The sequence below is a fragment of the Accipiter gentilis genome, chromosome 8, assembly GCF_929443795.1.
Source record: "Accipiter gentilis chromosome 8, bAccGen1.1, whole genome shotgun sequence".
NCBI classification, from domain to species: Eukaryota; Metazoa; Chordata; class Aves; order Accipitriformes; family Accipitridae; genus Astur; species Astur gentilis.
This window is the reverse complement of record NC_064887.1, coordinates 30,711,742-30,727,478: the sequence shown is the minus strand read 5'-3', so window position 1 is coordinate 30,727,478 and position 15,737 is coordinate 30,711,742.

The window sequence follows — 15,737 nt, the reverse complement described above, 5'->3', positions numbered from 1 at the left end:
TTCATCAGAGTTCAGTTTACGTGTACACGCAACGAAAGCAAACTGATGAGGGGGAGAAAAGGGACAATACAATAATTCCTGTTATCAGTTTTTCCCTTCTAACTAGTTTCAAATTCCCACCCCTCTCCTTTTGCAGCCACCTCACAGCAGCTATGTGACAGGCAGAGACCTTTAAATGCTGGTAAGAAATTTAAGGTCAAACCAGTTGATTTTTCTTAGAGGGAAACACAGTTTTTAATTAACAAGTATGTACTATGGGAACAAACTCTTTCCTGCAGGAAATTTTGACTTTTGTTAAGAAATCACTTCTCCTTTTCAAGTTAAAAAGTTAAGAATTTTGGGAATAAAAGGAAATGCATTTTCTAAATAGCTTTCCTAGTCAAGCCTTTCTAGACAGGAACGCTGATGACACCAGAGACCCTGCCTAAAGGTCGGCTGCATATTGCTACTTACATCATGCTGGATACATTTCTGCCGGATGTATTAGTCCTCCCAAACCACCTGTGCCAGCCCTATACTGCTCTTTATAACTTTTTTTTCTTCTTGCTCATGTCTTGCAGCCTTCTGCCTGGGCAACGGCTGCCACAGGTGTTTTGTTTGACCCTTTCTCAAGGGATTTCTCTCTTCATTCTGTAATTTCTGGATGTGACCTTACATTGACTGTGGGGCTAATTAATGAATTGCAGCTCATTTGGAGACTGAACTTGGCATGTCTGTCATAAAGCTGATGGTATTGTGCCTGGCAAAGCTACATAGTTGTGTTATTGATTTCATATGTATTGACAAAAAACATAATGCTGCTGCGTTTATTCTCACAGGCTGTCACAAGTTTAAAAATGGTGGGAATAAAATATTTTGTTCAGCCCAAACCAGATTGTGATTGGGTTTTATTGCAGCCTTCCAACAGAGTGGAAGAAATGTAAAACATCCCTTTTGGACCAATACAGAGTCATTAACTTCTCCATGTTGATTTATATAGGAAACCAAAATATAAATGTATTTCCACAGATCGAGTACTAACGGGATAAAAAAATCCTCTGTGTGGTTAAGTAATTTTTGTTCTGTGTTTGATTAGTAATTAAGCCACACACATCTTTTTTCTTTTTTTTTTTCCCCTGGCAAAAAATATATGAGCAGGAAGCACTGAATGTCAGTGGTTTCGCTTTCATATTTCCCAGAGCCTTGTTTGTAAGAGAGTACTAAAAGATCGCATGGTACGAATCAGTCTGCAGAAGCCACCCGTGACCTGAAGCAGCAGAGGAGCACTGCATGCATGGCAGCAATGACATGTAAACCTGCAGCCGAGCGATGAATCATATGCCTACATTTCTAGCACGACCTTTTTTCAATTATATTCTATGCAGTAAGTGACACTGATGGGGCCGAAGTTAGAACAAATTGTTTCTTTCCTTTTTTTTCTCCCCTGACACATTTTTCACCTTCTACAGAGGAAAAGGAGGTGTCAAACAGACATGAAAAAAGGAAACTTTGAAGGGATTGGGAAATAAATTGCTTGAGAAGTAAGTGGTTTTCTCATTCAAACTTCTGCGCTCTTTCAGAGTTTGGTGGCTTTTGCCCTGACGTGAGCTCCTCAAAAAGCTCCCATTGTCCATCAGAGTGGCTCTGATCAGTGCCATTCAGCATATGGTAGGGCTGAAGACAGGGAAGAAGAGCAACTGGGCAAAAAAATATGGGCCTGTCTGGATTACTTCTGCACTAGTGCGAGTGTGAGGGTTTGTAGTGTTGCTTTACCTCCTGTGATCCCAACACGGAAACTTTCCCTGCTGTGAGTGCTGCTGGGAGATATTTGGAAAGGGCTACCATACACTTGTTTTCACAGTCCTCCATCCATGCAGGCTTTTAAAAATGCACATGGCACCCCTTTTTCAGCCTTCAAGATCCACCTGAAGCTTTTAAGAGGAGATCCAGGCAGCAGACACAGTACAGGTCTGATCTCTGCAGTGGCCAGTGGTGATGGGAGCCAGTGGCCAGCAGCAACACTGGGGACATTGTGGAGCAGCAGCTGATTTGGGGCAGTTGGGATTGCAGCAAGCAAAGGAGCTTTCCACATGAGGTGAGGAGGAGGAGGTTAGTTGACTTAGGTGGGAAGGGATGTGAGCCAAGGGAAAAGTGGACCACAGGGGGAAGAATAATTCTGAAAGAGCAAATGAAGTGTTGAGAGGATGAGGAAGAAGGAAGAACTTCAGCTCCCAAAAAGCAGCTCCAAGGTGGAAAGATTAGGGAAGAACATTGCACTCAATAGAGTTTTGGGGTAGTAAATAGGAATTCTGGGCTGGGAAGCGCTGAAACTTTGGTTGTGCTGAGACTGGTGGGAGGAGGAGGGAAGGGTATTGAAAGACACCTTGCCACTTGGGCAGCTGCAACTGGGATTTATTTTTAGTGAGGAACTGTCCCCACTTGTCATCTTTTTTCCTGCTGAAAAGATGGTAGTCAGAGACCAGTCCAGGTTCATTTTGCAATGTCAGCATGTTTGTGTGACACAGGGATCGTTAACACCCACAATGCCTTTACGATCTCAGCAGGCATTGAAAGCAAACCCTCTGGATTTGTTTGAGATCAGTAGATGAAAGTTTCCCAGGAGAGATTTTCCTTTCAGCTAGAATCTATTTTCAAGCTGCCTTTTCACAGCAATCTTGCAACTTCTTCCAAGCCACTTTTATTTTAGCTTGAAAAGCTTTTAGGTGATGATAGCCCTGGTTGGGGAGGAGATAACAGACTACAATGGCTTTAGTGATGTTCACTCTCCCTTAAACGGTGCACAAGGAGGCCCCAACCATATGCTTTAACAAGAAGCCCTCATTAGAAGGCCCGAGGTAAGGAAATATAGGAGGTCTCAAATTCATACCGCTGCTTTAGAAGCTTTGATCTTTGATGTACCTATATGTACATTGTATTTGCTATGCAAAGATTGTTGATATGAGGATATTTGTCAAATGCTGACATCGGATCCCAGACGAATTTTGCTATGATCGCAGGCAAGAATCCACAGGCATGGGGAGATTTTCTCTCTCGTCAGGGAAGCGGCAGCTCTTACTGTGCACATGGTTATTGTGGGTGCTAGATGGCAAAATAAATGGCTCTGGAAACCATACCTCAGTCACATAGTACTGCGCACTGAGTCCAAGGTAAAGTCAGCAGGAACCACTTGAATAAACACATAGTCCTATATGTCATTTAAAACCAGAACAATGTATTTTTGCCAGCATTACTCTTTGCAGAAGGAACATTTCAACTAATTGCATTACGGAAAATGTTGAAGATTGTCAGCAACTCTTTGTTTGCTGCTCTGCTTGGTGGCCATTTCCAGAGGAGAGGAGCAAATGAAAGAGGCGATTACCTGTCAGAGCAGGGATTTGGAGTGAATGACTCGGGTTGTTAACATGACCGAGTAGGGCTGCTCCTGCCTGCCAACCGCATTTGGCTTCTGGGTGTCACACTTACTTTTATGGATTTTAAGCTTTGGTTTATTTGCACTGAATTTACTCTTACAGATTTTTACTTTAACTCTCATAGGCTGCTGGAAACAAGATGGTAGATTATAGTGGTGGTGGGGGGAATATTATTGCCATTTGTATTTGTTTAACTGCCTAGAGATCAGATTTGTTCAACTTACTATAGAGGAAGAGAAGCAGCACCAGCAGCGATTGCAAGAGTTAGTTTTACAGAGAGTAATAACCCTACAAGCAGGTCTGTGATGACTTTCCAGAATGGGTATGTGCTAAACTGATCTTCACAGTATTTAATTGCTTTGGGAGTAATATGAGGAGATAACCATCTCTTTTCCCCCTAAGCTACATGGCAACAGCTTATTGGATAGAGCAGCCTTTTTTAGCCTGAACTCTGGGCTCAAAAGCCCATAAAGGATTTAGATACCAAAAAGTCGGGCGTGGCAGGAGCTGGTTTTAGCATCTTGATTCCTAGGGCTGAGCTTTCTATGCAAGTCACAGCCAGAGTCTGAACCAGCCTCACAGCAGACACCAGTGTGCTGGGAAGAAACCCCTGAAGCGACCATGGGGCATAGGCTCCATGTGTGGTTTTTGCCCATGAGAACTTAGTGAGGCTCTTTCTTTTATCTTAAAATATACAGTCAGAGAGGAGGCAGTAATGCTACCCATTCTTATCCAGGAGCTGATACTTCTGTCTAATTTTCCACTTGGTAGACACCATAGGTTTCATCTCGCATCCATACATTGTGATGTCTGTGCTCCAATTTTAAACAAGCTAAGAAAAAAACAACAGGCTAGCACCTTTTTTTTTTTTTTTTTTTTTTCTGTTACAGTGGGTGTGTTTCTCTGTTTTGTAGCTTTGGTTACCTAAGAAAAAAGCTGCTGGGTGGGAGAATGCTCTGTGTGTTGGCCAGACCTTCTGTCTCACCTTCCTCCTCCTCCCCCTCTACCTTTTGAATTCAGTGGCTAATTTCAACTACAATAAACTGTGGGTAAGAAAGCACTAAAACAGTAACCTGCTTACAAGTCTCATTGAAATACATGGCTAAATAAGGCTGTGAGATACCATTAGTCTCTCTGCTGAGCTGAAGATGCAGCATAAGATCAGTCTTTTTTTGTATAATGGAGCAAAAATCTTGAGGGAGTAACTTTAGAAATGGCCTGGCTGTCAGAAAGGTGTCATTTACAGCTTCCACCTGACTCAGGCGAGAGCAGTTTATTTCAAGATTACAGATAATGAGCAGCATAAACTTTCTTATTTCAAGGAAAACTCACCACCATAAGCTTTCTGACTTAGTGGGAAACAAATGAAAGCCAATCTCTGATTAGAGTAAAGAGAAGAGAAAACAAAAGAGCTTTCCTTTGTTGTTTTATGTTATCAAGTGGCAGAAACTTGCAAAACACTAGAAAAATAACCTGCATCCTGTGCATGCACATATGTCCTCCATAACTTTTACCCAGGCTTGAGACTGTCTCCAGCACCTCTCCCTGCCCCAGGAGGGTGCGGGTGGGCAGCTCATGCCACACCGCTCCTGAGCCAGTTTGCTCTGCTTGCAGCTTTAGCGGGAGCTCGTTTGACTGCCACCGACTTTCCAAGTGTGTGTTTTCAACTGTGGTTACTTCTGCTGTCCTGCCAAACCCAGGAACTTCCAAATGAGCAGTCACAGAAAAACAACTTATAATATCAGCTGCTGCAGGAGGTTCCAGCGAGTTGGAGCTCTATTTATTATATGCTTGAGAGACTCACGAAACGGCACAAAGCTGTGCGTTAATACATGGGCAGGCAGAAGACAGACAAGGCAGATGCTGCATTAACCACAGCTCATTGGAATTGGAGAACAGTTAGTCCCTCGCCCTGCCTGTCTGAGATGGTCAGCTTGATAGCCTCTTTATATAATCCCTAAGAAGCCTGCTAACATGCAGGCATGGTTGAAATCCTTTTTGAAATAGCTGGCGAGTAAAGGAGGGCCATGTTTCTCCTGTTAAGTTTCTCTAACTAACCTGCTCTGTCTCTGAGGCAATTGTGGGTTCAGTGTCTTATCCCAAGCGACCACCACAGCGGAAATCTGCTCACGAGCAAGCGGCCAGGACGTTGAATCACATTGCTCTTCTGCTGGACCACAGCAGGGAGATGCAAGCACGGGAACAAGCCTCAGTGCAAAACCGAGGTCTCCTACATTAAACTGGCAATTACCGTGGTGTTCAGGAGATTGGGCGTACCAGCATGCTTTTGCTCCCCCAGCTTAGCCGTGGCAAGGTGACACAGGCAGAGGCATGGCAGGCTCAAGGGACAGTTAGAGAAAATGATTATGCTGAAGACAAGTATAGTTCACTCCTGCACTCTAAAAAAACAGTCTTCAGAAACCCAATTCTTCCTGTTGCTCTTATTTTCACTCTGACTGTATTCATGGCCAGTTCCATATTAATTACTTTCACTCCAGTATCTGTATCTTTGCAAGCCACAACTTCACTACAGGATTAAGCACCTGTCAGGTCTTCAGAAGATTTGTTTGTATTTGTCCCCAAACCCCGTTTCAAATAGTAATGAATGGCAGAACCAAGGACTTAGGATATCCAGTTCCCTTGTTCTAACTGAAATATTTCCCTATGCGTAATACTTAATGCTATGCTCATTTTATTGTTATATTTTTGTACATTATCATCTTTGTTTCTATGAAAACTTGTATAACCATAAATCTTTGTATGTACATAACGATGATTAAGATTAGCAGTTTGAGCTTCACCTTCAGTGCCTGCAATTAAGGCTCAGGGGATGAGACCAGTTAAATGAAAATTAAGTGAATTAGCTGCATTTTATTTTGGTTAATCTTTGGAGCACATATGGTATGTTATCTTTCTGGGTTTGCACATGATGATGAATATTGGTTGGTTTTCCCATCTGGTACCTTATTCTGATAAAAAAAAAAGAAAGTTATTATTAGCCACTAAGGTCAGTCTGCTGCTGGAGCAGCCTTCCAATAGTATCGCAGCTTGTATTTTTAATTTAACTTGTTCTTATACTATTACTTGAGCCCCTTGTGTTTTCTCCCACTGGAATCACTTGAGGCTTGTGGTTCTCTGTGAAAATGTGTGACTTAATGACATCTAAAAAGGTGGGGGGTTGGGTTTTTTTTTTAGTTTAATCAATGTATTCTTGCTAGTAATGGAAATTTTTGCATATTATGTCCCTTAGCCAGCACTGAAGAGAGGAGAGCAAGGAAAGCAAAGATACTTCTGATTGCTTTGTTTGAAAGTAATCCACACACAAGGGAAACAGCTGACACGTACTGTACATTTCTTTACTATGCATCAAATGTGACACCTGCAACCCATCTGAAGAAGTAATTTATCATTACATGTAATTGCTTTTTTAAATTATGTGATTTAAAGCAATTAATTAGTGGGGTGTTTGAAAAGTCTCTCTAATAAGCCTAAACACTGAAGATTTTAAATTCTTTCTCCCTGTTGCCTTCCCCACTCCCACCATCAAAATAAAGTAAAATTGCATTTGTCTATTTAGAAGGAAGACAGAACAAAGATCTGTGGAAAATAAATGGCAGGAGGAAAATATGAAAGTCTAGTTGAAACAAAAGTGTCCAGTTAATCATTTCACCCATTTTGCCATAAAGGATAAGCAAGACACTAGTATACACAGAACAGGAGCAGGTCACGAATTAATACATTTGTATGGAGGATCTCTGTTTGTAAAAATAGAGAAAAAGGAAAACACTGGATGGGATGGGGAAAATGCCAAGCTGTTTTTCAGATATCTTCTATGGAACAGCCTTCCAAATTTACCATAAGTCAGGCAATTGGTCTGGGTCATGTTTTGCAGATGGATCAACAGCAGCCCATCTTCAGCTGGGCATCTCTGAATCTGCATGACAGATGGTACAAACGCACTGGCATGTATTTTCTGGATCAGAAGGTGGGGTTTTTTTAAATCTTCCATCAGTCTTTTGGCAATGTAGCTCTTGGCAGCAATAGGTGGATAAGGAGTGACAGAGTATCTGAAATAAGTTAGATTCTTTTGTTGGATTTTTATCAGAGTAGCTTTGAACTGAATTATATCTAATCTTCTTTCTTATTTCTTTGGCAGCATGCTGCAATGCTAGGAGCTCATGGAGGACAGATATAACCAGAAAAAAAGGTATATTTGCTCTTCGATGCCTCAGTTAATCCAATATAACTCTATTTTGTGTTTCTTATTCTGTGGAATATGGAGAAACAAGGAAATAACCATTAAAAAAAAAGCAATGAGGTCATCTGTGGACTAGTGGTTTTTCCACTGGACATCGAATAGTAGGATCTCTCCGCCTTCTACAATTGTAAGGTATTTTCTTGAAGTCAGACTGAGAAAACAGTATGGACTAAGGGACACCAGTGAGTAACACATTGCACTTGCACAAAGGGCAAAGAAATTTTGTCATTAGTATAGAAAGTACACCCACTTCTAACCTGCCTCAGTAGTAGCTGGGTCTGCTCTGCCTGGGGAGAGGAGCATCTGTAAGCATTTGTTTGTCCTCTCTCCAAATGCATGGTGCTCTGCCTGTGGGTATCCTGCCTGGGGAGATGGAGCGGGATGTTGGCACTGTGGACCTGTTCAGTCCCACATGTCCTGGATGTCCTGGAGAGTATGTACGTCTCAGGTACATTCAAGGCTTTCCTGAAAGCTTGTCATCTGCAGTGGACACGCTGTTTAAGAAATGGAAGCAATGTGGGCCACAATACTTAAATAAAATTGGCACTGAATTATACCAAGGAGGAATGTTAAAAATACACAATAGAAACTGTATTCTTTGGCTTTAGTTCTGACGTCCCTCAACACCTTTTTCCCAGTTCAGGCATTTGTGTGCTTTAGGAACGTGGCATTAAGCACATATTGCTAATTATTCCTCTTCAATTTCAGTGTGACTGAATGCAAGAAAGGAAAAAAACTATCCCAAAGGAAACATTTGGCCTGTTGTTTTCATGATGTTAAAGACAGAGATGTGGCACCTTGTCCTTTATATCAGCCAGTGCCACAGCCCATCAGAGGGCCTGAATGCTTTCTGTTCCTAAAGAAATTTATTTATTAAGATTTACCACATATTGGGTTTTAAATCCTTTGGAATTTTTATTGATTTTATTTCTATCATTGATCTGGGTTTAGAATATGGCTCCAAAAGATCTCATGATAAGGAGATAACTGATAACTGAACATAAACCAACCCCATCACACAAAGTGCAAACTGCCATTGGAGGACATGGATCAGTGATATCTGATTTTAAGATCCCAGTGCTGTCTTTCCAGTTGAAGGAAAGAGTATCTTACATGGGGTGAGTGGCAAGCCCTGCTCTCACCACTTTGCGGTTATCTGAGAATGGAGTAGAGGGGTGCATATCTCAGAGTTTAGTTTTATCTCAAGACCATAAGATTTTATTTGCCTCCATCACTTGGCTGCTACTTGGACAAATGAATAGCTAAAGGTCACACCTTTCTGAAAAAATCTGAAAGCAGAAATAGGAAAAAAAAAATGTCCTTTTCATCCCCGCACCCCCTTTTTCTTGGCAAAGAGGAGAAGAGAAAGGTCTTATGCTTTAGATGAGAATGAGTGGGGCATAGTAAAGTCCTGGTCAGAACCACTGTATCAAACTAACTGTGGCCTTTTCTTCCCCACCAACAGCTGCAGTTTCTAGAGGTTTTGTACTTGGTAGAGAACATAGAGAGAAATATATTGCAAGAGAGGATCCAATACAATATGCTTCTTTTGACAAAAAAAAAAACCCGAGACCGCATTTCTTATAAATGCTTCTCATGGAGCCTGAGCACAACCCAAACAGGCTACAAATTAAAGAAGGCAATGAATTCATGGAGAAAATTAATATACCTTTTACCTCCTGTTTGTTACTGCCAACATTCATGAAATCAAAATTTCTCTGCGAACCCACTGAATCAAACATGCTGTGTCTGCTTTGAAAAAGACACCATTATAAGAGTTAATCGCCTGCAATTATTTTTTATTTAGGGAGTTTCCTTGTATCAGGTAATGATTCAAGTCATCCTTTTATTTTCTAGTTTGATATTACAGTATCTTTTTTTCAAAAATATCTTTAAGAAAATGGGAATGAACACAGCTACCAGTTATTAGGACCTTTGTTTGTTGGTTTTATTCTTTGGCTTAATGCCTTTCAAACTTTCTAAAGGTAGGACAAATCTGGCTGCACATATACATTTTTGAGGGCAGATGGCAGCAGAGGAATGGCAAACACATTTTTTCAAGCATCCACTGTAAAATATACCTCCATCTGCCAAAGACTGGCTACTTTGATGGAAAAATACAAAGATCTAAGCCTTGAAAAGTACTGGAATTTGATTATTCAGAAATATTAGAAGACTGTGGCTTAATAGTTCTGTATGTATTATGTGTTTTGATACTGCTTATCAATCTTGGTTTTGCTAACTTAGTTTAAAGTAATTGGTGCAATGTATTTTATTTAACAAAGCATAGTATCAATTCAGTGGTAAACATGACTGTGATAATTTTTGTACTTCCCCTAGCACAGCCATCGATTATGTGCTGCTATGAACACAGACTACACTCTTGAATGGTCTGTGCAGATAAATTGCTGACCTCTCGCTGCAGAAAAGACACTTTTTTGTATTGCTGTTTCACTAACCTTGAGAGGATATGATTAGTAACAAATGCATCCCAGAGATGGATCCAAGGATATTGAAGACATGACAAACTATTCATTAAGAGTCTTCAGTGGAAAGGTTATCATGATATATTTAAAGGCAGGCTATTGCTGCAATTATGCTTTAAAATATTGACCATCAATGTATAGTGTGTAGCATGACACCTCAGTTAAATGGACAAGCAAGGAAGCTAAACGAAAAAGACACCCGAATAACCCCCTCAGAGCAGCTTTCCACCACAGTGAAAAACACAGTGGTTCGTCCTCCCTGAAGGAAATTCAGATATAACCACCCCCGGCAGGATAAAAAGGTGCTTTTCAGTACCAAGAGAAAGGATGACTTGGTGCTGAGAATTAGCCATGCTCATCTCCTAGATCGAGACCTGAATTTTGCATATGAACTTTTCCTTTTGTAACAGTTCTGACCAGTACCCTGAATTCATACATGTTTTGAAAGCAAAAGTCTGAGATGTAGTTAGGTCTATGAGACAGCTCAGTTTAGGTGATAATGCTAATTCTGTTATGGGATTTTTTTTCTGTGGTTTTTTCCATTTTGTCTGAATATTCAGCTTTAAGAAGAAAAAAAAATAAAATTGCCTAACTTTCCTTCATGGTTCTTTTTGTGTGATGTTTACAGAAGAGGGATCAGGAATGTGTCTGAATAGCTCAAACCTTTTATTCCAATATCGTTACCTGCCTATGAGCCAGGATCCCTCCCGTTCATCCAGCTTTGTTAGATTCCTTTGAATTGATTTAATGTGTCTCCTTTCATCTAAACTTATCCAAATAATTGCCAAACTTTGCTACATTACTGCTCCTCCCCTAGTCAAAAAACATTAAGTCTATACATTTCTGTCTGTGCATGGAAAGCTTGCAGCTCCCAAGTGTTATGTTTTTTTCAGTGATTTAAGTAAATAATTCATTTCTGCTATTTTACCTCTTCTTGCAAGACTGCTGAGTTTAATGTTCTCTAGAGAACTAGACAAGGCTTTTGAAAATCCAAATAAATTACTTTCACTAATTTTATCCATTATTTGTTGCTATTCTCAAAGGATCCTAAGAGACCAGAGGACTCCGATTCTTCCACATGGGTTTGCTCTCATGGCAACCTATGCTTTTGCTTAGATTGTAAGCTTTTGGGCACAGGGACTGCCTTCTCTGTTATTTTTTGAAAAGTACATCACTTACCCAAACAAGGTCCTGATTGAAGTAGTGAAGCATTATTAGTACATTAAAAGCACTTGTGTCACTAGTTCTAGTTCTGCTAATTCTGCTAGTTCTGAATATTCTGCTGGTTCCCAGATATCAAAATTAGGCTTTATATATCATTCTCAGATATCCTCATAGGCTTCTTTTAAAGGCAAGTATAACACCAAAGTAGTTTCCTAGTAGCTGAAAATAGCTGGCCATAACCTGTGTAGCAACTGTACACGTACCAACAGAAAAAGTAGTACTAACATTTTTTTAGCTTTTTTTCAGTCTTGAGACTTCCAGCACTCCAGGGAATCTGACAAAACCAGCAGGAGTAATTAGGAAATCATTCTACACCAGAATGATTTCCTAATTATTCCTGTTTCATCTTACAGCTGTGATTATTGCGCTTTTCTGTTTGACTGGCTTTGCTTTCCAGGTCCTGCAAGCTCTGTCAATGGTCCCTTCCAACCTATGCTATTCTGCAGTTCTGTGATAATAGCTTAACAATAGGTATGTCTTCAGCTGCTTCTGTGTTGTTTATTGTTTTAGCAGGAGACACTAGGAGCGTGTAAGAGTCTTTTGATGAGATCTGACTTGAAGGTAGTCTTTCTTATTTCCCTTAGAACTCAAGAAGCAATTGTCTAAGCACTTCATGTATATTTACATCCTATTTAAAGCAATGAAAATAACTCTTAAAATCTTCCTCTCTTAGCTTTGCAGTCCATCCACCATGCAAGTAACACTAAAAAGACTCATTGCAACCTCAGACACAAAGCCACATTTGCTTTGTGCTATGAGATTCTTCAGTAAAGAAAACCTTTGGAACACTCATATGAAGCCCTGATAGCCAAATTAGAGGACACTGCACCTGAATAAACATACTAAATGAGCCATCCTTCCATTAAGGAAGGATTTTTAAATATTTTTTTTTTCCCTGAAGGGGTGACTGCCTTGAGCAAAGAGAGAAGCTGTACCATTTTATCTCTTTGGACTCTGTATTAATCCAGCTACGTAAGCAACAAAACAGCAATTGCCCTTTGTAGAGCCCCATAGCGTTGGGAATTTGTCACTACAGTGTATTCCATGTATTGAAGAACTTTAATCCTAGAACTTTTGTTGGCTTGATGTGGCCACATTCACAGGACACTTTCACCATTGCTCCCTGCCCAAAGCAAGTTCAAGTCCCCTTCTGAGCTGGATTCTGATTTTCAAGACCCTGTTGGCAGTAGCTCTGTCCCTGAGGCAGTAGGCGTTGCCGGAAAGTGTATGGCCATGGCAACAAAAACTTTTATCCTCTTTCAGCCTGTTGTTTTTAGTGCCTCTCTTCTAAAAATAAAACTGGAGTGATTTGTTTGAAAGAATTGCCCTGACAATGGACAGTGAATGCCTTTAGTCTCTCTGCTCAGCTGAGGGGCTTGGATTGGGTTGAATTTGTCTTTCCTGGAAGAGTTCTCTCCTTTTGACTTCTGTTCTTTCCTCAGGATGGCAGTGCTGAAGCCACTAGATTTTTCCTTCTCAGCATGTCTGTGGCTATCCTCATTTAGCAACAGTTTGCAGATTCATCAATGCATAGCATGTGATCTCCTCATTAGAGAAGACAGAAATCAATGTTCCTTGCAAGGCAACTTTGCAAGTGCTTGTCATTTGCTGAGCTACCTTTCGTGGTCCTGATAGACAACAGAAGTTTTTTATAATAAACAGGCAATGTCCTCATACATGACTGTTTTGCTGAGTTAGGAAAGTTGGTATCAATTTCTGATCTCATTTATAAGTATCAGAGTTCTAGGCTACTGTTGTTGCCTAATTAATATACTGCTGAGAAATTAATTAAATTGTAAAGCGTATCAATGAGGGGTAACATTCATCTTTCATATAGGAGCTCTGATACAGATCACTGACAGGAAAAATATCCTAGACAACAGAAATTATTTCATGTGTTGTGCTAGTGGCTGAAGGAAAAGTTGAGGCTAAGCCTTGCGAGGCAATAAATGAGCCAACATATGTACATAAAGATGCACCGGTCTTCAGAGTTTCAGTTTCTCATATCCTTAAAAAAATAAATGATTGTTCCCTTTTGGGGATTTGTATTGGAATAATCTCAGACAATAAGTTGGATTATTTAAAAAGACAATACCTCTGTTTGTTTGCAAACTTAAATAAACAATATCTTTGGTTAGAAGTGTTTATATTTTAAAAATGTAAATATAAACACCTTTGCATTATCAAATTTCCAGAACACAAGTCTAATGGCTATGGAAATTTTGATACACTCAATTTGAAGATTAATTTTTAAAAAGTCTTTCTTTTTTCTCAGTAACCTCTATCTCATGGGGAAGTTTCTATAATGTCACCTTAATTTATAATTGCAGCTCTCTTTTCCCCATTTGTGAATTTCTCACTGCTGAAGTTTGGTTGCAGAATTATGAAAATATTTGATAGATAAAAACCCCAAAACATATCTTATAGTCATATAAAATACATAAAATAAGCACTTGTTAATTTTAATCCATAGGACCCATTTTGGAAATGTCAAGTGTTTTGTTCACAACCAATTAATATCCATCAATTCTAACACATATTCAAAGACATGCTTCAGCACAATGAAGGCATTGTTTCCCCACAGAGGATGGCATTTGCACTTCAAAGTGTAAAAACACTGACAGTGATATTTGGAGAATATTCTACATACAACCCTCTCTCTCCTTATTGTGGTTATACTAGTTTAGCCCTCTTCATGCTCAACTAAAATACTTTTATTATCATTTACGTTTTCTATGATTCTCATATTTTAATAGTTTGTGCATTTTTTCCCTTTTTTTGTATGTGATGCTGCACAATTTTGTGGACAAGCTGAGAGTGAAGGTAAAGTATGTTGAACTTCCGTATTATGTGCTTGTGTTTTAAAGAGGTTGGAAGATGTATTTCAGTGGTGTTTTTTGTTTTAGTAAGATGTATTTCAGTGACATTTTCTTCAGTAAAGAATTGTAATTAAAGAAAATAATTTAAAAATGCATGGGCTCATACCAGTTCAGAGCAATTAGGCTAGGTAATTAGAAGCACAATAAAATGGCTGCATGGGGAAAGGAATTTAAACCCTCATTGAACTGTTACATCAAAAAGTGAATAAGAAAAAGAGTAAATTAAAAGTAGAGCTTATAGCTGGTAGGCAAAAGATAAAGCCAATTATTCTGGAAAAAGGAGTGCATGCTTATTTATCTAGAGCTATTATTCATCACATGTAACAACGTTCCTGAATGTGGAGGTAGCAAACTTATCACCAGTTTCCCTTCTTGGTCCCAACTTACTGGTCTTATTATGTTACAAGGTGAACACTATCAGCCTTTTCCAGGACCCCTTCACAGACGAGCATGGTAAATAGCACAGTTTCCCACAACAAGCATATGAAGAAAAGCTAAACAACATTAAGGCTAGTTGACATGATTAAAGAGTGCATCACCAAGTGGTTATTTTGAAATGGATGGGAAGAGGAACTAGGAAATGAACTTGATGTCTGTTTGTTTTTTTCACCAGGAATGATTTTTTTCAGTGGCTCCTAAGCTCGTATTAAATGCCAACCACACTTCAAAAAAGTAAGCAATCATGCAGTCGGGTGAGTTTGCTGGCATTTGATAAGGTTTGAATTTACACTGAAGCTTTAATAACAGGTGTACTGGGAAGAGAGACTAAGGGGATCAGTTACAATATTCTAGCACAGTGGCAGTATTTCTGTGAGCATATACTATGCATCAAAGACCGAAAGATTAGCCCTTTGTAACACAAAGGACCTATATGCTAAAAACTTCCCTCCTTGAGAGAAGTATAGAAAATACCATGGTGTGATTCATGCTGAGTTCCTAGAAGAAGACGCATAAATTGCCATGGCCAGGAGAAAGGATTGCTATGTCCACACTTAACCTTAGAGCTGTGGAGGCGTTCGCATGTCACTGATGCCACGGGACTACTTACGATGGTGATGATGTTATTTAATTGATTTATAACTTGTGTGTTTGATTACTACTGCCCTCTGAAGCAGCCATTAAGAAATGAGCTGCAGGTCTCCCTGGGTTCATCTGTGGTTAATTAACAATCAGATACACTTTTATCAGTACACCGTAACAGAGTTTGACAGCAAAAGACATTTAAAACTATTGATTATATGAGGGGACATAGTTTGTCTTTAATGACTGTAAATGGTCAGATTATTTAAATCAAAAGCTATAATAAAAATCCCCTCTTTGTAACAACACCACCAACAAATGTTGCCCTGGTAATCAACTTACTAGTAAAACAGCAATAAAGCAGCTTAATTGTGCTCCGTATATTGTCATACATTTCAAGACCAGAAAGCACCTTTATGACAGTCTAATCTGCACTCCAGATAACCCTGGCCAGAAAAGT